Below are 19,959 nucleotides of genomic sequence, written 5' to 3' on the forward strand. Positions count from 1 at the left end.
GGAAATGTACCTGATGTATGGATGTTTGCATCCATATCCCTCTGAGGGGCAAGAACATCTCTTGTGTGTATTTTGAAAGCATCAGATATTTTAGTCAGAATTGTACATAATCATATATGTTCATCAAGCTTGAGAATAATGTCTGAGCACACTTTGCTGTCCCTTTAAGGAAAAAATTCTTTCAGTCTTAAAACCATTTATTTATCACAATCCTAGTTTTTTACAAAACAAACCTACCTCTTTCAGGTCCAGTAAATTTACACACAATCCATGGGGAATGTATCCATAGCCCAATTTTAAACAAGGATGTTGGTGCCTAACAGGAGCACTGTCTTGGGTTCTCTGCATTCTTAATGAACAGATGCCTCTGAGCTGACTTTTGCAGAAACTTTTCAAGTAAACTATTGCTCTGACACACCTTCTGGAAGAGTTTTCCTCTTCCTATGGACTGGAGAGAAGGACTATTATAGTCCTATTTTATACAAAAAATTTTATAGTATAAAAATAATTTTACAGTACAAAGAATTATTTGGACTATTTTATATTAAAATGCAATTTAAAAATGAAGCTGTGTGAATAAAAGCCTTTGAACTTCCTCCCTTCTTTTCACAACTGGGATTAAAGTTCAAGTGCTGACGACATTTTATGCCCCAACTTCTGGACTCTGCTCCTTCCTTCCATGACGTTTTGTCTCGACTCCATAATTCAGAGGGGGTAATTGAAGATTGTGAATATTAAAGATCTGATATGAAATATTCCAAGTCTGCAAAATGGGAACTTCCTTGAATGTGTTTAGTGGAAAGCTTGGCTTATGCATCAGGACAATACAAATTTCTCAAGACTTGTCTTTCATGTTTTGGATTTCCCCCCAAAGTACTGAAAGGGCATTAAACCACAGTTTAATAAATAAAAAATAAAACAGTTTAACTCATTGGTTGTTGGGGAAAGTGGAAACCCATAGAAAAGTAAATCTTTAACTCAAAACAAAAATCAAGGAACTTTGTCAAACTCCGAGGATCGATGTTGCTTTATTACTAAACCACTGTGCTGTTGTTCCCGTGGAAACAAAGAAACAAATATTTGAAGCTGTGTCACACCTTCCACCAAAACTGCAGTGAAGAATGTTTTGGAAAGTGTTTGTGTCAGTGACAGCGCTCCTGTGCTCTGAATGACGGCTTTGTGCAGCTCCTGGGCTCCCGCACAGGCCGCAAGGTGAACTCCCCACTCCCGGACCTTCCCTGTCTTCACAGCTCTCTACAAGGAATGAATTGCCCCAGGAGCTCTGTACCCAGCACAAACGATGAGTGTGAGGCTGCAGCAGTGACCCAGATGAGATGTGGGACAGCTGTTGGTTTGGGTGGGGATTTTTTACTCCATCATTTTCTATGGATCAATCCTATTAACATGCCAGATGATTTCACCTTGAACCCAGTGGGATCTGTTCAGAAATGGAAGGGAAAAAACCCCATGAAATATAACTGAGATTTTGGCTTAAAATAATATTTACTTTAGTGAGATAATATGATTCATCTCCTCATTACCAGTGGGAAGAGATCTTTCCATGCTGCCAGATATCTTTTACCTGAGGCACCCCATCTGTTTATATTTGCAGGCCAGGGAGAGTGGAGGAAATCTGATCAAAGTTAGCAGGTGCTCCTTTTTTTATTTTTTCAATTAAAATACTGCTCTTGTTTTCTTTTTGCCCATTTCTTTCACCTTCACATGAACCATCACATTTTAACTATTTTAACCAGAAAATTCTCTTGTTACCCTGTTTTACAAACAAGGAGTTTAACCCAAAGAAGGAGAAGCAAAATACATTGACTCTGGTGTTCTATGTTGAGGTTTTTTAGTGAATATAAGGTCAAAACTGTAATTAATATCTCACCACTGGGAAAAGCATCACATTTCTCATTTCCAGCATGGAAAATAGTCTATGATGTCTCATTAAGGACAAGCCCATTTTGCAACCTTTCCCTTGCTGGAAGCACTAATCACCTTTTTCTTGCCTACACACATACCTATTTTCACACAGTTCAGAGAAGTTTCATATCTTACAAATCTCTTCTGCACCGTTAAATGTCTTTGAAATCTAATTGGGTCAAAAGCTATTAAAGCTGGAAGAGGGGAAGGACATTTTCATTAAGTTTTTGCACATTAGGCTGAAATGTACTTTTCTGACGTGCGAGGAGACATCACAATGAATTCAGCTCTACAAAAACTGAGCTTCCCTTCTGAACCAGAAGGTTGGATGGAGCTCTGAGCAACCTGGTCTAGTGGAAGGTGTCCCTGCCCATGGCAGAGGGTGGAACAAGATGAGCTTTAAGGTCCCTTCCAACCCAAACCATTCTGGGATTCCGTGAAGTAGAATTCCTTATGAAGCATTTACTTTGTGTAGGACCATGTGTACAAGGATGCTGGGGTGCTCTGAGTGTGAAATAAAACAAATAGTTGTCTAAAATTTTCTAAATTTTAATTTATTTTTCTCATATTTCCCTCCCTAAGGAATGTTGCCATTTTAGTCCAAAACCTGCTCAACATTGGAAGGTTTAAATTATAACCAGCTCTAAAAATCATCCTTTTCAAATTACAGGCCAGCTAAAAGACACGAGCATGGGAAACCTTCCTTCAGTGTGGGGTGAGTGAGCAGCTCAGATGCCTTTGATGGACCACACACTGCAATGCCTTCCAGTATTATCAAATAATAACTTGAAACCCTGGGCCATGTGTTGTTTGAGGTGAAGTCAGAGGCCACGTTTGGTTTGTGGTTCCTGTATATATCGTGACAGGTGGATATATATGAAATGAGGGGCTGGGGAGCACTGCTTTTATTTGTAAACCCTGCTTGAGATAATTACAGTGGTGTAGAGCAGAGGAAAACCTTGTGCCTGGCCTGGTGGTTATCTGTGTATCATGGCCCAGCATGTCTCCTGTGTAAAGGAATATGTAATTCAAGAAGTGTCCCCAGGAAAGGGAGAAGCAGCTTTTGTTCTCAAAACCAGCCCTGTCCTGATTGAGGCCACATGTTCCCTTGCAGCCCCTAATCAGTGTGGGGCTGATTCCTATTTAGTTCCTTTCAACCACTGTTATTCAAGCTTTATGCTGTTGGAAATCTGCTCATTCTCATCAACTTGTGCTGCAGGGATTCTCTGTGCCAGCTCTGGAGATCCTGATATTCTTTCTAATGCACTTTCACTGCCTTATTCAGGGGGATATTTTTCTACATAACGACTCACAGCAGCTGTGCCTCAGGCAGTGGCTTGAGGTAGGAGGTTATGCAGCAAAGCTGCTTTAAATACTAATTTTGGTCTTTAAAAATTGTGTGAGAAGGGGGGAGGTTCTTGGGCTGAGGATGGACGACACAATTTGAGCATGTTGGAATACAGTGAAAGACAACCCATCATCTCAGGGACATTGTGAAAACCCCTATCTTCTGTGCATTCATATCTTATGATGATAGCTTATTTTTGTAATTTTGCTAGAAAATACAGTTTTCACTGTTCCCAGTTAGTTTTAGCTTTAATTTACCTGATAACCATAATACTTTCTTTGCTGTGAATCCATTGCTATTTTATCAAATACTCATAATTAGATTTAGAATAAATAGAACTTAAAAACTCAAGTCTAATGAAGGGAATTGTTACCCAGGCCATAGGAAAGCTGAGTTCTTTTCTCCAGAGGGCCTTGAACCTCTATCTTCAGGAATGGTCTTAACTACAATAACACACTCCACAACAGCTGCTCTTGAGGCTGGCATTTCAGCCAACGCAGTTGTGTTCAAACCAGTCAACTAATGACCAAATTCACAGCTTCTAATTGCAGCCAGTGCATGGTGTAAACACCATGCAGATGGCCTTGCTACCCCGTTAGCTTCAAATGGAAAAAAAAAATAAATAAAATTTACTGGTCACTTAATTCTTTGTGTGTAAGTCTCAGCCTGACATCATTAAAGGGCATTTGTTGACTGGGGAAAGGCACTACAGTTTCCCTTCTTGCATTTTTACTTTTTCTTCTGTTAGTGTGATCATTTTGAGTTTAATGTTGGCTGTAGAACTTGCAGAACTTAAACATGCAATTTTTAGAAAAAAACAGAGTTGCTATGCAGTAGTAAAAACGATTATTCCTTCTCTAGCCCAAGTTACTCACTTAGCAACAGTCCTAAACTAGATCTGCTGAGCCTGAATGGATGTTTCTGTGTAACTATTTGCCTGTAAAAACATGAGAAAATCTTTATTTTTTCATGAATTCCAGAAGTATCTTCATTTCTTGGTTTGCTTGAAGACAAAATTTCTCCCAGTTAATACCTTTTCTTGATTAATCCACTTAAGTTAATGAAGCACATGCCCAACTACAGCAGCCTGAGCAATACGACTAACTAGGGTGTGATTCCTCTTGTATTTAAGATAGTGTGAATATTTGGGTAGGTTCATGCTTTAAAGTGGTTTTTGTAAGGGGAAACTAACTACATTATTTTTGTGTCTATTTTTTACAAATAATCAAGACTTGGATAAGTTCTGTAAAGGAGGAAGGGAACACTTTTCAGGGCAAGCTAAGAATCAAGCCTTTTCTTCTGAAATAAAGAGTTTTGAACCCTGTGACCAGTCTGCAACAAGCCCTGAGAGACATCAGATTTCTTGGCTGAGCATGTTCCCACCTATGGCCCATCTTTTCCCACACTGAGTCCAGTAGTGCTGCTCTCTGAAACAGATTCTGGAACAGAAGAAGATTCTGGAACAGAAGAAGCAAGCAGTGGCACGTAGGAGGAAAAGTGATGTTCAGAGGGAGCACTGGGGTCTCTGGCCACCTACAGAGGGGTCAGAACTGCTGTGGGAGTGCAAGGGAGATGATGCAACATCAGCTGTAATTGTTGGAGTGAAATATCTCCCCATCAAATGTAAAGAGCTTTGAGACCTTGAAAGTCTGGTTTAGTTCTTTGTTTAGGCAGCACCTCAAACACCAGAGCCTCTGAGTCAGTGCTGCTGCGATATAAAAAGTGAAAAATACTGTGAAAAATGCTACTGGGACAAAACATGAGATTCTCTGTGTTCCTGACGTTGCAAGACACAGGAATCTAAGAATGTTTGACAGTCTGTCATTGTAACCACTGAAACCTTAGAGGTCCAATTAAAACCTCATAAAGAATAATTTGGTGAAGTTTGCATATGTAAAATAAAATGCTTTCATAGCTCAGCTTTATGAGCATGTATAGACTCTGAGAATTCTGAAAACATTCATGTATTTTTATGAATGTCATGAACTCAAAATTATTTAGCTAATTTTGACACTTTTCTTTTTTTTCTCTGCAGGCTTTCACCATTTCTTATAGCCCAAACCACAAATAAAGCATTAAAATTATTGATGTGAGCTAAACAGGAGGGCTATTGCCAAAAATAGCAATATTCACTCAGGCTCATTCTGTGTAGCTCTGGAAAAATTATTCCCATGCTACAGCAAAGATCACATTTTTTCTTTTCTTCACTAATAGCAAAAATATTACCTTTCAAGTGGTCTGTTATTCCTGCAGCTGGGGGATAAGCAGGTTGGATGAAATTTAAGGTAGCTAAATGAGCAAGGCTTGCCGACCCAGCCTCCTGCTAATACAGTGAATGATTTATGATGCTTTTCTCTCCTGGTGCCTTCCCACCCCTTATTTTTCCCTTCAGGATGACAGCAAAATGAGGCAAACAGGCAAATGAAACCTCGTATTTGACCTAACTGAGCTGCAGGAGCTTTGCTCTTTTTTCTTCCCACTTTAATGGAGAGCACGGGAGCAGTTTCAGGGCATGGTTGGGCTCCCAGGGAGGATGTTCAGAAGGGGTGTTCACAGCCCTGCCTTGCTCTGACCCAAGAGACACTTTAACACCAGAAAAAACACGAGGAATTTTGGAGTTTGGACAGAATACAGGTGTGTACATGCACAGGCTTGTGTAGCATGTCACAGAATTCACAGAATTCTGTGTCAGAATCCGTGTCCACAGCCTCAGAGAGATTTGGCAGTGATGGAAAGACACTTTATCCTCAGATAAGAATCCCACATGTGGTGCTCCCTTAAAGCCACAATCCTCAGCCTGGGCAACCTCCTCCCCCATATCAGCAGCAGCTGCTGGTTGGTCTCTAAATGACCTCCACAGTCCTTCAAGGCTCCAGAAGGGAAGGAGCTGTTTTATGGGGTTCAAACTGCAGCCCTGGGAGCTGGAGCACTTTGTGCCACTCAGTACCAGTGGCTGGAGGAGCCCACCAGGGCAGGGGCAGCCAGGAGACTTGGGGAGACAGGTGGAATCTACAGAGAAACACAAACAATCCAATAAATTGCTTAGAAAGAAGGTGAAGCATGTAAAGGAAAATTTTCTTGGAATAATTAAATTAAATAACCTCATAATCCTGAGGTTTGTTATGGTTTGGATGGGAATGAGAGGCAAAGAATTGTCCTTTGCAGTAAGTTCCCTTGGATAAGTACAACTCTAATCACTAAGAAAATGCACATTTATACTTCCCTTAGTCAGTGAGAGTTTGGCTTTGTGCCGTTTCCTTCTGAGATTAACCAGAGCACAGAAACATGGATTTGTTAGCTGGTGCTCCAGGGGATTTAGAAAACTATTTGGGGAGTACATATTGGCTCTGGGTTCTCTTACTACCAACACACAGGTTTGTAAGAGCCTCAGTGACTGCAGTAACATGAGTATAACCATTCCTTCTCTTCCCCAGATGATTTTAAAGGCTGCATTTATCTGTGTGAGATTATAGGGTTTTGAGGTCTTAGAACAGTGTCAGCACAATGATCATTGCCAGTTTTAAAATCCATCCTGAATGCATGATTCAGAAATAAAATGATAAAGAGTAAAAATGAGAAAGAAACCTGATATCGCTGTAAAATAAAGCTCAACCACAGAGAGCTCATCAGAGCTGGGAAAACAGAACGTGGACCAGTGCTAGTGGTGTTTCAGCAGTGACCCTGGAGTCCATCCTGCCTGACTGAAAGCCAGGCTTTTGTGTCTGAAATCAGAACCCCTGTGTTGTACTCCAGCCCTGGACAAACACAGGATGATTAAGAACTTAGTAAGCATCTGTGAAGTGACACTGAGATCGTTGCTGCCCTCGCTGTGTGTAAAAGGTTTTTTCCCTTGGAGAACAGCAGCCCAAGGAGGCAGGGAGGGCAGGGGAAGTGTGGGGGCTCTCAGGGCTGCACCGGGAGAAGCAGCAGAAATGATGCAGGTGTAGGCTGGAGAGAAAAGCTTGTTAAGCTGAGAGAGCAGGGGCAGTAGGGGTAGGATCCACAGAAAAAGCAGGATCCTGAGGGAGATGTGTATATCCAAGTCTCTTGCTAAATAATGAGGAAAAAAGAAGCACATGCACATCATTGTTGTAGGAGTCTCTCTCATTAGATCAAAAGGACAACACCACAGCAATCTGTTGCTTCTGTAGAAAATACAGCGTCCAAGAGGAGGAGGGGACACATGTGGGCAGCAAGAAAGCTCTTGGAAAACAACGAAGGAGGCAGCGGGAAAGAAACAGCTCAGGGGTGGGGTCAGAGCAGTCCCAGAGCAGTCGGAGAGGAATGAGCAGGCAGATGAGTGGGTGAGGACAGACACCCCACTGAATGTTGATTGTGGCACAGCCTCCATCTGTCCTGCCTTGGTGCACCCACTCCTAGTGCTAGGAATAAGCTGTCATACCATGGAATCAGATTGCTATTTGTCGTGGTAAAACTGCTGCTGAGAAACACCAGCTTTGTCTCCTAGTGAGAGATAAAGAAACAATAATAAATGGTGTTTACAGGCCCCAAGTTGTGTATCCCACTTTTCAGATGTGCTCCTTTTATCCTCCACCCTGCTTTGCCTGTGCCATCACAACCTGGAAACTCTGTGCACTCCATCCATGGGTGACTTCAGCTTCACTGCATCCATGGCTGATTTACCTTGCACTACATCCATGGGTGACTTGCCTTTCTTAAGCTCCAGTAATTCATGGCTGAGAGTCCAAGGCACTTTGATACCAAAGAACCTCCACATTAAATAACCACCCCAGGAATTGATGCTAACACAAAGCTACATCCAAGAATTCAATAACTTTCACTGTTGACAACCCAGTAACATTTCAGGGCAGGAACTGAAATTTCTGCCTTACCATCAGAGTAAGGAAAGAACAGAGAAATCAGACCAACTTCCAGACCTCAGGTTGCTGCTGGATTAGTTCTGTCTGGACTTGTATAATTCTCTCTTGACTCCTCTTATGATGGCCTTGAGACTGAGGACGGCTCTACAGCTGCAGATGTCTGAATTTTGTGCTGTTGCTGGAATCCTGTTTCAAAGAACAATCCTGTTTAAAAACCTCAGGAGAGGCTGTGCAAAGGAACAATGAAATGTCAGAAGAAAAGAAATGTATTTTTATTTCAGCACTGAATTTCCTTTGGAAGTATCAGCCATCACTCTTGGAATGGAATGACTTACAGCTTGATATGAGGGTTTTAGCATGTCCTCAACCTGATTTTAGTGTGGGCCACATCTGAACCAAGTGAGGTCACCATCAAAATTAGACTGTGGTACCTTCCTGAGGTAACAGTATGTGACACTGGGGGTTTCTTTTGTCATGTTTAAAGCGAGAAAAAAAAATCCAGAGGAAAAAAAAAGGTAGCTAAATCTTGCTGCATCTTTCTTTTTGGAGGGAACACCTGTCTAGGGCAATCCTTCGTTGTTTGCATTCATGAGAAACAGGAAAGCCGCTCTATTTGCTCTGACTTCATTAGTGGCAGCCCAGCTTCTCAAATGAGCACAAAGTTTCTTTTTTTGCCAGCTCCAAACAGAAAAAATTACTACTTGGTCAATTCCTCATAACTTTTAAGGCTTTCAATCACAGCAGTAAATGCTACTGTGCCCCAGCTCCTGCCTTTACTAAATTGTATTATAAGCACCTTAATTACAGTCTGTGCTGTCTGATGGGCCATGGAAAAGGTCGTCTTCCAAAAAACACATGATAACAGGGGTGGAGTGATCCTGGGCTTTTTTTGTCTGTTGGGAAAGAAAGGGCTTTGCATAGAAGATTAATAGTAAACAATGTTAATCTAAATATATCTCACGACACAAAATATCCCATTCTTTCAGGCTTGCCGTCTCAGGGGGTAGTGGCATTCACCGTGTTACCGCGGGGCTCGCTGCTCAGAGCCAGGCTCCTCCTCTGCCCTGCCGAGCTCAAACCAGCTCTGCTTTTGTTGTCATTCCACGCTGAGCTGCAGCAGTACAATGAGGTCCCTCACTTGTGCTGCTTTTAGCAGGAGAGTTCAGGGCTCCCAGGTTGAGATCTAGTTCAAGGGCAGAGCAGTGAACAGAAACACTCAGGGACTTCATGGTGGTTTGAGCAAATTCTCCACGCCACTGCCAAAGAGAAGCTTCAGACCTGGGTCTCAAGGATGGATTAGTGCCCCTCTATAGCCCGTGTCCGCCTCTCTACTTATTTAATTATTTTTATAGGTCAGATCAAGTAGGAGTTGGAGCAGCTTTTAAAGTGTGCTGCCCGCAGTAGAGCAGAGCATCTGGCCGGGTGATTGCGTCGCTGCCGCCCCGTTAATGGCACGGCCCTGGGCCTTGGGGCAGGCAGGCTATCCTTATCACCCTGGCAGGCTGCCAGCCCCAAAGAATAATCCATTAACGTCTGCCCCGCTGGCATTCTTGCCAAATACAAGGGATATCTTTTAAATAAACATTGGCAGTTCCCAGTCGGAGGAAAGAGAAAGGGAGTAGAGGAAAAACAATCCTTGACATTTCAGTGACTTTGCAGGGCAAGCTGACACCTGGTACCACCCTTATCTGCGGCTGTTTGTGCAGAGCTGCAAAACAGCTTCTTCTCCTGGCCCTTTTGCTTTCTTTAAATAGAACTGGGAAGACTGATAATGGTAGGAGTAGCTTTCTTGGATAGGTATTCTTTGCCTTTCCTTTTTCCAGGCTAGGGAGACCCTGTGTTAACATCTGGGCTCCTGTTTTTCTCCCAAGTACAGCAGAATAGCGTGGCAGCTTTCCTGCCTCAGACTCTGCCAACAATATTTTTTCCCACAGTTTCCCTCCCTAGTGGATTAGATACAATGTGGATTTACTTTCAGGGGGGCACTTTCCCACCTGATTTCCGATCTCTCCATCCATCAAGCTGAACAGCCTCATGGATGTGCCAGGAATCAGAGCATCTGGGGCTCACCCCATTCTCAGCATTCCTCAGGAAGGGCTTTTTCTGTTTGTTTCAACCATTTCACTTTTTTTTTTGTCTCTATAGCCAAACTTTCAATGACAGCTTGAGGTTTATTTTTCCAGCTGTTATATTTTCCTTCATAGCAATAAAATTACTTGTTTGGATATTTCACTGTATCAATAAATGAGCTGTCGAGGTTTTATTTTTGCAGTCCAGTTAAGATCTGGAGTGGGGTTCATTTGTTCGGAATGCAATTGGGAGACAGTAAAATATTTACTGTTGAAAGAATAATATAGGGACAAACCTAGACTTTGCTACCCAGCTCTGAAACTGGGTTTCCTTTCTGCTGGTTTTGCCTTGATTCACTGATTGTACTGATGCTGCCTCAGTGTTCATCAGAGGGCATAAACTCTTTTATTTCATCTTTCTAACAAGTTAATTCAAAGATTGGACAGTAGTTTGAAGGATTTTAAATATTGATTGTAAGGATATTTTAGTGCTAAAGTCTCTGCTGCTAAGAACTTTGCAACTACTACTTTGCCAAAACTTCATCAAAATTTCTAACTGTAATATATCTGTATATTTATACTGAATTTGCAGCGCTGTATTTTGCTTGCCCTTTTTCATCTAAGTGTTGAAGTTATTCCTATCTTTCTCTGCAAAATCAACACCATCCCCACCCATGATTAAACTTATAAGATTAGCACTACTGGTGAATTTTCTGCTGCAGCTAAGAGTTTCCTCTAATGCTTTTACTTGTGTGTGGGATGGGGCAGAGGAAGCACCCTGCCTGCTGCAGGGCCTGGGGACAGGCTGACAAAGTGCAGAAAGCATTTTTTGACCAGATCCTCATTTTAGGGCATTAAGCTTTTATGTCTCAACACTTCCCTTTTTGAAGCATGGTGACATTTGAATATGTCAATGTGTTTTCAATGAAGATAACTTAATCACCAGCACTGGGAGCTTGTATATCTCCTAATTAAATTGGAACCAATCTGAATCTCCCCAAACCAATCTTTGCTGTATTTTTAGTTCAATCTGTCGCTCCACCCCTGGCCAGCCTGTACATGGTAAACCTTCTGCTATTTCCTGCTTGGTTATTTAATGCTGGAGCCAAGCTACTTTCAGTTCCTGAGGCAGAACCAAGCAAATCAAATGTGGTTAGCATGGAGTTAACTGGAAACATTCCCAAAAGATAGCAGACTTTTTCCTAAACACATACTGATCCACCTACAGTGGAAAAGAAACATCATTTTGCAAATCATAACCCCTTCACTCTGGATAGCTTCTGTCTGGACACTTGCAGACCTTGTTGATAGTTTGTACTTAAAAAGGATTATCAAAAAGATACCACAGGCTCTTCACAAGTAGATTGTAATTGAAAGGCAGTGGAAGTCATTCGAATAGTGTGTGAAAAGGGGCAAGAGAAAAGTGTATCATGCTGAAGAACTGCTTAAAATAGGTAAATGCATTATAAGAAATTGTAGGTTCCTGTACTGGATTAAGGTGACACAACTATTGCTCTAATTTCATTGTTTTGCAGCAACAGGGAGTGGCTTTTTTGCTGGCCAGGGAGATCCCTAAATCCAGGTGTGCTCCAGTAAGGACAAAGGAGGCAGCTGCAGTTGCTGTGTGGGCTAATAAACCCTTCAGTGGGCATGTTCAGCAGGGAGGAGCCTTTCATAGTCACGTCCATGCGAGTTCAAATCTGGAGCTGTTAACTGAGTTTAGATCAGTCTGTGAGACTTGTCCTCCAGGGAAAACAGTGTGCTTGCCCCCTGAAGTGTGAGGGTGAAGGGTAAATAAATACAGAATTGCTGCATCCAGTAGAGGCTATTGATTAGTGCCAGGGGAGGCCTGTGTCCTGCTTTCCCAAAAGAAATCCTTGCAAGTTCTTTGTAGAGTACTCCAGTGGGTTCCTGTACAACTCACCAGCACCTGCTTCCCTGGATGACAAAACTTTCAGGGCAGAGAGGATAAAGAAATATCTGGATTTCTCCTCCAGTAACTTTCCAACCTGTTCTTCCAATTAAGGGTTGAGGCCTTGAAAATAAAATCCCAGGTGTTTAGTGGGAAAAAAAAAAGTTGAATACAGTGCAGAGGCCCAAGTTGTGTCTTTCTTTCTTGTGGTGCCCCCTCTCCCCTTCTATTGCAGTAGAGGAAAACCACTTACTACTGGGGAATCCATGTAGGAATTTGTCTTAAGGGATAAAATCAATAACAAATCCAGTTTCAGCAGCTCTTCTGTTCACAGGGTTAATTGTTTAAATAAAGGAATGTGGTAATAGAGACATTCTGCTTCAGGCTTCTCTCTTTCAGACCCTGCAAGTATTTTCTAACCCAGATTTCAAGAACAACAATGTGTAGCTGTGCTGGAACAAGTGCTATTTTTAAGTTTCCTGTGGTTTGAGGAATTGTCAGATTTCTCTGTCTGAAGGATCAAGGGATAGTGAAAGCCAGTTCTGAGTTTCTGGTTTGAAGGTTGAAGGAATATAAAAATGAACAGACAGTGATTTTCTGCATTGTAGCAGATGAAAGAAAAGATGAAAGATCTCAGAAAGATCTCAGCCATGCTTCTGTCTATCCAGAGCAGCTCCAGCAACTGCAGACTTTAATTCAATAAATATTATTTAACCTAGTTCAGGAAAATCCCTCCACTACAACAAAACAAGTTTTTCCACTCTCAGGGGTCACGACCGTATCTACGGAAGCAGCCCACGCTGATAAACTGTTGCACAACTGATACTGAGCAAGTCTTCAAAGAGCAGAACTGCCCCAGCTGAGCTGGGTCTGTCTGGCAGGCCAGGCCAGGTGAAGTGATCTCATCTGCCCTCCCTGTGCTGTCGAATTCCTGCCAGTTGTGCACTAGAGATGCCTTTTTTTGGTGCAAGCAGAGCCAGTTCACATGCAGAGATCTGCATGTCCCAGTAAATGTCCCATTGCCCATGGAAAGGTGCTGTCTATCTTCCAGCTGCATCCATGATGCTCTGTGGGGTTTTGAAGCTCTCTTGGCTCTCACTGGAGTGGCTGTTCCTATGTCTGTGTGTTATAACACATATTAAGACCACACAATAAAAGTAAATCTATTTTTTGCTATTATAACACCATAGATGCTGTTTAGGGGTTTGATTTGCTCCCTGTTCTCTCTTGTTTCAGAACCAGCAGTGCCCAGGAACATGTCTCTTCTGTGTCTCTCCTGCCCATGCCCCACAGATCTAAATATATATGATTAAATATAATAAACCACAGTGCCAGTACTTGTACAGGAGAGCAAGAGGACAGAGAAGAGGTAAGAGTTTGTTTTTATGCAGATTGAAACATCCCAGTAGCAGAAATAATGGCACTTACACGAATATCACAATCTCCTGAATAATACAATTCCCTCACTGCCTGGAAACTTAACACTTAGGCAGGGATGCATTTCGCCCTTTAGTAATTGTGTGGCATCTCAAATGGGTATGATTTTTGCTTCATAAACATCACATTTTATGCCTTACAATGCACTGATCCTACAAACAGACTTAAACATCTGATGTGGGAAGGTACACAAATGAGCAGTTGCATGGCTTATAAATTGTGGTGTGGCTTTACAATGCAAAATGACACATCTGGCATCTAGCTGAGAGGGCTTTTTCACTTTTTCTTTTTCCTACCCCAAAGTGTTTTCTCCAGGGGAAAAAAAATTTAAGTCAACTTGTCTGAAATAACACACTTTCAGTATTAGCAGTAAAGGCTATCTGTGCCCTGTGCAAGTGGAGAGAATATCCCATGTACAATCAGGACATTATGTTGTTGTCCAAAACAAAACTGGAAAATTTTAAGAACAACCACTGTATAATGTCAGATTATCACAGCGTCTGGTTTTTGGAGCCTTGCTCTCTTCTTTGAGGATTATTATGCCAACATATGAAAGAGAAAACTAAATGGAAACCAAGAAAGATATCATTTTCCTTTCCTCCTCCCCCCCTTCTTTTCCTGTTGGGAGTGTTTCTGTTTGTCTGCATAAAACTTACCCATTCCAATTCCTAACTACTATTTAATGTTGCCTGCCAGCCTGGGAAGTTGTTATGCAGGTTGCACTTAAATAGCTCACGTTTGACTGCAGAGCACCTGTTGGTTGACTTGGAGACAGTAAAATTCAGGGCAAAGGCTTCCCAAACACAAAGGGTTGCTTGTGGAAAAAGTCCTTGTTGATCTTGGATGGAGTTATAACCAGCACTTGATGCCTTTAGTGGGGCATTGTATGGTGCACTAAGTCTGTACATGTGTTTCTGTGTGTGAAAAAACAACACCTGAGCTAAACAGAGAGCACAGAGCTAAGGGGCTTTCTTCAGGTGTGTTTTATGGAGCACTTTTGAAAGGACTTTTTGTGTAGGGCCCTTGGAAACTCTTTTCAAAGCCCTGCTCAGAAGTGCCGGGGCCTGTGGGCCACCTTCCCGTCAGGGCGTGCATCGGGTGCCTCACGTCTGCCCAGAGCAGACCTGGGTCTGTCAGGTCTGCTGTTCCAGGCCCTGAGAGAGCCTTTTGCCTTGGTGGAAGGTGGAGGAGCTTGAAGTAAAAGTTTTACAGCAAAGGGTTCTCTCCTTCTGCCAGTCCCATGTTCTGCTGCACCCTTAGCTGCTGCTCTTAGAGTCAGCTCTGTGTCCAGACTCATTCTCTGCTGGGTTTGTGGCACTGGCATTGATACCTTGTGAAGGCTGACCTAGAACAGAGGCTAGACAGAGCTAAAGAATAAAGTAGGGACTTATTGGGAGGCTTCAATGGATCCACCTTGGGCAGCACAAGAGCCCAGCCAAGATGAACCAAAATGCACGACTGCTCCCAGGGTCACTGACTTTAAAAAGTTCTGCTCCATTTGCACCTTGCAGTTCATTGTCCCATTCCAGCTTTAGCCCAGGCAGTCCCACCCTGCTTGTTTTTCTCTCTCCAGCCCACGGGGTTTGTGCTCCTGGGCTGAGATTTGGATCATTTGTCCTTGGTGCCCAGCTGGAGCAGGAATTGTTTTGTCTCCTGCTCTGTGCACAGAGCTCACCATCCCCTCATCTGAAGCTCAGAACTACACACTGAAGCAGCACAGAATCTGAAAAATATAAAAGCTAAAACTCAAGGCATCAGGATAACCTTGGGAAAATCAAAACAGGGTACTTTGAAGTGACACATGGGCACAGTATTAATTTTCAACTACATTTAGGAATAATATTGACATTAATTTGTTCTTTACAGGAGCATGCTTGTTTGGAAAGATAAACAAGCAAAACTTTTCATGATAACACAGTTCATCTGTGAAATGACTTGTTATTTTCAGAAATTTTGTTTTAAAAAGCTACTCTAAAATGCTAACATCCATGAAGCTGTTCCCCAGAAGGCAACAGTCCAGCCCAGAGCTCACAAGAGTCTTTGAACATATTTTTTTTTTTTTTGCTGCTTGGTTTTACTTATTGGTACAATATGAACAGCATAGCCCAAAATGTCTATGGTCTACCAAGCCATGCCACTGTGTTTTTGGCAAACAAGAATATAATGAATGCTTGCAGCTTCTTTTAATGACTGGTGTGTCCTTCCCCAGCAGCCCTCAGGTGAGGCTGTTAGTGCAAAGGGAGATTCCATAAAATCAGACAATATCCTGAGTTGGAATGGACAAAGGATCAGAGTCCAGCTCCTAGCTCTAATCTACCAGGGGACAGGGCATCCTTCCCATCCACAGTGCCTCAGGGAGCCATATAGGAGCTGGTAGTTATTTCTTACCATCTGAGTTACTTCAAACCTTTCCTTTAGCATTTTAACCACCGTGCAAGGCAGCACCTCTGCCATCTTGCTGAGTTTGGGATTTCCCATGCACACACCACGCCTTTTACCCCCTCCAAATGCCAGAATGAACATGATCCATGTGTTTGAATATCAGGCATCAAGGCTCAGCATGAGGGAAAGCCAAGCCCTGCACTGATTGCAGGCAACAAACCAATCTTATGCTGCAGGTTTTGTTTAAAACCTGATTATTTGTGCAGGCTGGATGCTGAAACATTTGGTTTGGAGCTGGACAAGCAGAACTGACAAACTGGATGGTTGCCCATAACAGAGGCAGAGAAAGGAGGAGCCTCTGGTGTCACTGAAGTACTTGACTGGTCTTTTCAGCAGGTATTTTTCCAGTTCACAGCCGGCCACTGACAGCAGAGAGTGCAGCAGCAGCAGCCTCAGCAGTGAAGCTGTTACAATGGGAGGGAGATAAAGTGAAGGATTTGTTGGAGGGGCAGTGCCAGGAAACGGCTGAGACATCACATGACAGGGGATGTGCCCTGTGCAGCTCAGGGACTATTTACTTACAGGCGAGACTTCACCAGGCTCCACCAAGGGCACTCCTGGCGAGTTGTTTGAATTACCTGACCCACTTGCAGTAGGAAGTCATAGAGATAGTAAATACCTACCCCACCCCTGCTAGGCAGACAGACTCTTTGCCAAAATGGTCTAGCTCAGCTTCTCAGAATATAAAATATTGTACCTTTCTAGTTGAAACTGGCATTGCAAAGACATCAGAAACTGCTGCTGTTCCAGTAAACTGCTCCATTTCTTGGCATTTGACCATTGTGGAGAGAGCTTCCAGGATTTATGTCTTACCACCACCTGGAGCACAAATAATACGAGAAGAGTAAGTTGGAAATTTTTCTTAAGGTGCAAATCTCTTGCTTCTCACATTGATGGGAAAAGCTCCCAGGCCTTCTGGCAGTTAGGGAAGTTGCCTGTGATGGAGATTCTGAGAGGAGCTTTACACAAGCATTCATTTGAAGTGTTAAATAGACTCCAACACAGTTTTTCCTAGACTTTTTTGTTTTACTTTCTTGCAGTGAAAACTGCAACTAACTTAGCACACATAACACAGAATCGTGGAGTTGTTAAGGTTGGAATAGACTCTGAGATCATCAAACCACCACCCTGTTCATCACTAACATATCCTCAAGTGCCATATCCACACTTTTTTTGAATACTTAATATGAGTGATGATTAATTATTGTTAATTGATGGATGGAGTTTAAAATTTCTAGGAGAAGCTTGAAACATTATCTACAAGTTATCATTAAAAAAAATCATGTTACTATTATAGTAAATCATAACTTTAAATTCTTTCCCCCTTGAATCAATGAGATTTCACCAAGATCTGTGGCGTGCACAATGCTGACCTTTAGCATAACCCTGCAAATTATCACCAAAATAAGATTCTAATCTTGCTTAGACCAGAATATAGTTGGAGAAAGTCCATTAAAAGACAAAAGATTTATACTAATGCAGCAAAGAGCAGGTCTGGGCCAAAATAGATATTAATTTAAGAGGACTTGCTTAAATTAGAATGATGATGGCCTTTGCTTGGACTGTAGGAGCAGGTTATGACAGGAAAGGAAGAAGAAAAGAACTGGCGTGTCTTCTGCAGCACAAAGATCTCAGCTTAATCTTCCTTATATTTTGTGAGACTTATGTGAGTCTTACCCAGGATTTCAGGCACTGAGAGCTGGGACATGGTGGAACAGTCCATATGAAGACAGAACAGAAACTGAAGTAAAAAATTCAATTCCTTTAAAGGTTTCTGGTCAGAATTTAGGGAGTAATTCTCCATTTGAGAAACCCAGGAGATGAAGTTGCTCTTGCTCTGCAAAGCTTGCTGTACCTGTACTTACTGGGCTCAGGTTGTGCTGTGACTTCTCAGAGCACCACGTGCTCATGGCCTGGGTTGGGCTGGCTTAGAGAGATCACAGCCAAGTTAAAAGGGATTTATTCTCCTGTTCTCCAGGGGGATTTGTCATCTTTGTGCAGTGTTAAGGACAATGTGTCATATTGGGCTCACCAGGGGGATTAATGCACTAAGGCAAAGGGATAAGGGCACCCAGCTTGAGGCTGGGATTCAGAAGCCTTAATTAGGGGTCTCTTGCACAGTGATTTGGGAAAATTCAGTGCCTACTAATGGGATTCACATGTACTGGTACCCTGAGTGCAGGCATTGAGGTAGGGAGCTGGAAAAGTACTGAAGAAAAGGATGTGTTTCTGTGCTTTGGTTGGTACCTCAGATCCTTTCTGGGATCTGGCCCTGAATGCTGAAGCTTTATGTGTTTACAGTTGTACTGAGTTTTTGAAATAAATCAAACCAAAATTTTTTTTTTTGTTTGACACTGCTATTAAAGTAGAAAGCTGAACACCAAACTACTCAAAAGGCCCAGAGCTAAACTGGAGCCACAATTCCCTTGTTTCTATTCTAGTTTTGAACGCCCTTCATCAACTAATCACTGCCTGGCACAGTATTAAATTTAATCACTGAACTCCAAAACATTGTAATGTGTCTACCTACTCCATGGTTCCATTTGGATGGAAATTTTCTATCTCGTTTAAAGACTATTAAAGCCCTGCCTTTCTTGCTCAGAACAAAAGGGTATTGTTGGATTTGTTTTTCGTTAGGTTTGTATTCAACAAAAGATGATTATTCTGTCTGCTCATTGCTGAGATCCCTGTGAACATGTAGACATCCTCTCTACTTGCTTTTCTTTCCCCTGGCTGACTACAAAACAGAAACATTTCCTTCTCACAGAAGTGCACAGTTGAAATGCACAAAGGCAGATGTTATTTATCAAAACTTTCAAGGTTTTCCTCACATAGGTATTAATTAAAAAGTTGATGTGAGGCATAATTGAATAAAGAAGCAGCATTGCAGGGCACAGCAGGAGCAGCAATGAAATCAATGCACATTCATGATTAAGAATTCATCTTTCATTAAACAAAAACTGTTGTTTCAGTAAAAACCTTTTGACCTTTAAAGAGTGACGTGGCAAACCCACAAACATGGAGCTGTTTGTTTGGTCCCTATTATTGCCATCACACTGTAACCTGGGGAGAAAAGCTTTTTGGATCCTCCTGTGGGCAGGAGAGCAGAATTCTTGCTTTTGGAGAGCTCACAGCCCATTCACAGTGGGTTGATTTTTAAAAGACCCATTTATTGAGTGACGCAAGGTGCAAATTATGACTCACTCTGCATAGGTTAGGTTTGTGAAAAATCAACCTAGATTCATCTCCTGAGCATCTACACAGCTGCTTAATCCATTTATTATCTCTGGGGTCCCATTAACCCTTTGAAAGGAGAAAAGTGATCTGCAGCACAACCCAGCCAAACTGATGTTCTTATCCAGGGAATTGAAGTTTTTCTCTTATCAGATCTAGTGAGGGACAGATTTTCTTCTCCCTGGCCAGGATTAGATCACAGAGTGGCTCAGCAGTCAGAGTTTGAACATTTCCTCCCCTTCCAACGGCCCTCACAAAAAATCCATCACTGCTGGTGTTTGCTGATATGTGACACTGTTTTGCAGGCCTCACCCAGATGAACCAGATGCTCTTCAGTGTCTGAGTCCTGTAATGATCTTGCAATAATACTGTAAGTAATTGTTGTTCATTATAAACAGCTTTTTAAGCAGAAGTGTGCTGCTAGTCCAGCATGTTTGGTTAACTGAAACATCTCCTTGTCTTTCCTAGTTGTATCACAAGCTATTTTCCCTGTAGATTTGAGGGTTTGGGAGCAGTTTTGCTGTGTTTGTAGGGCCTTTCAAAGGACACCTTCCCCACCCATCTCCTCCCCCGTCTTCCCTCCTTTCAAAGGGAGAACACCAGGAAGTTTGGAGATTCAGATGTGGTTCCTAAACCTCTGTCAATGAGGAAGGTCTCCTGTGCTGCTGGAAATGGTGTGCAGCCACTGGTTCCTGTATTTCAACTCTCCTTCCTCTCAGGAAACCCAGAGTCCAAGGGAAGGAAAACCCCAAA

General features: G+C 42.3%; 1 long non-coding RNA gene across 1 annotated transcript in view; it reads left to right on the forward strand.

Annotated features, from left to right (window-relative positions):
• LOC134423303 (uncharacterized) overlaps nucleotides 1–19,959 on the forward strand; it is a 153,292-nt gene that overhangs the window by 58,166 nt on the left and 75,167 nt on the right. The window contains exons 5-6 of the long non-coding RNA XR_010029047.1: nucleotides 13,330–13,462; nucleotides 19,512–19,576. This is a non-coding gene — a long non-coding RNA (uncharacterized LOC134423303). The remainder of the gene's footprint in view (nucleotides 1–13,329; nucleotides 13,463–19,511; nucleotides 19,577–19,959) is intronic.

Source organism: Melospiza melodia, chromosome 11 (genome assembly GCF_035770615.1).
Source record: "Melospiza melodia melodia isolate bMelMel2 chromosome 11, bMelMel2.pri, whole genome shotgun sequence".
Classification (NCBI taxonomy): domain Eukaryota; kingdom Metazoa; phylum Chordata; class Aves; order Passeriformes; family Passerellidae; genus Melospiza; species Melospiza melodia.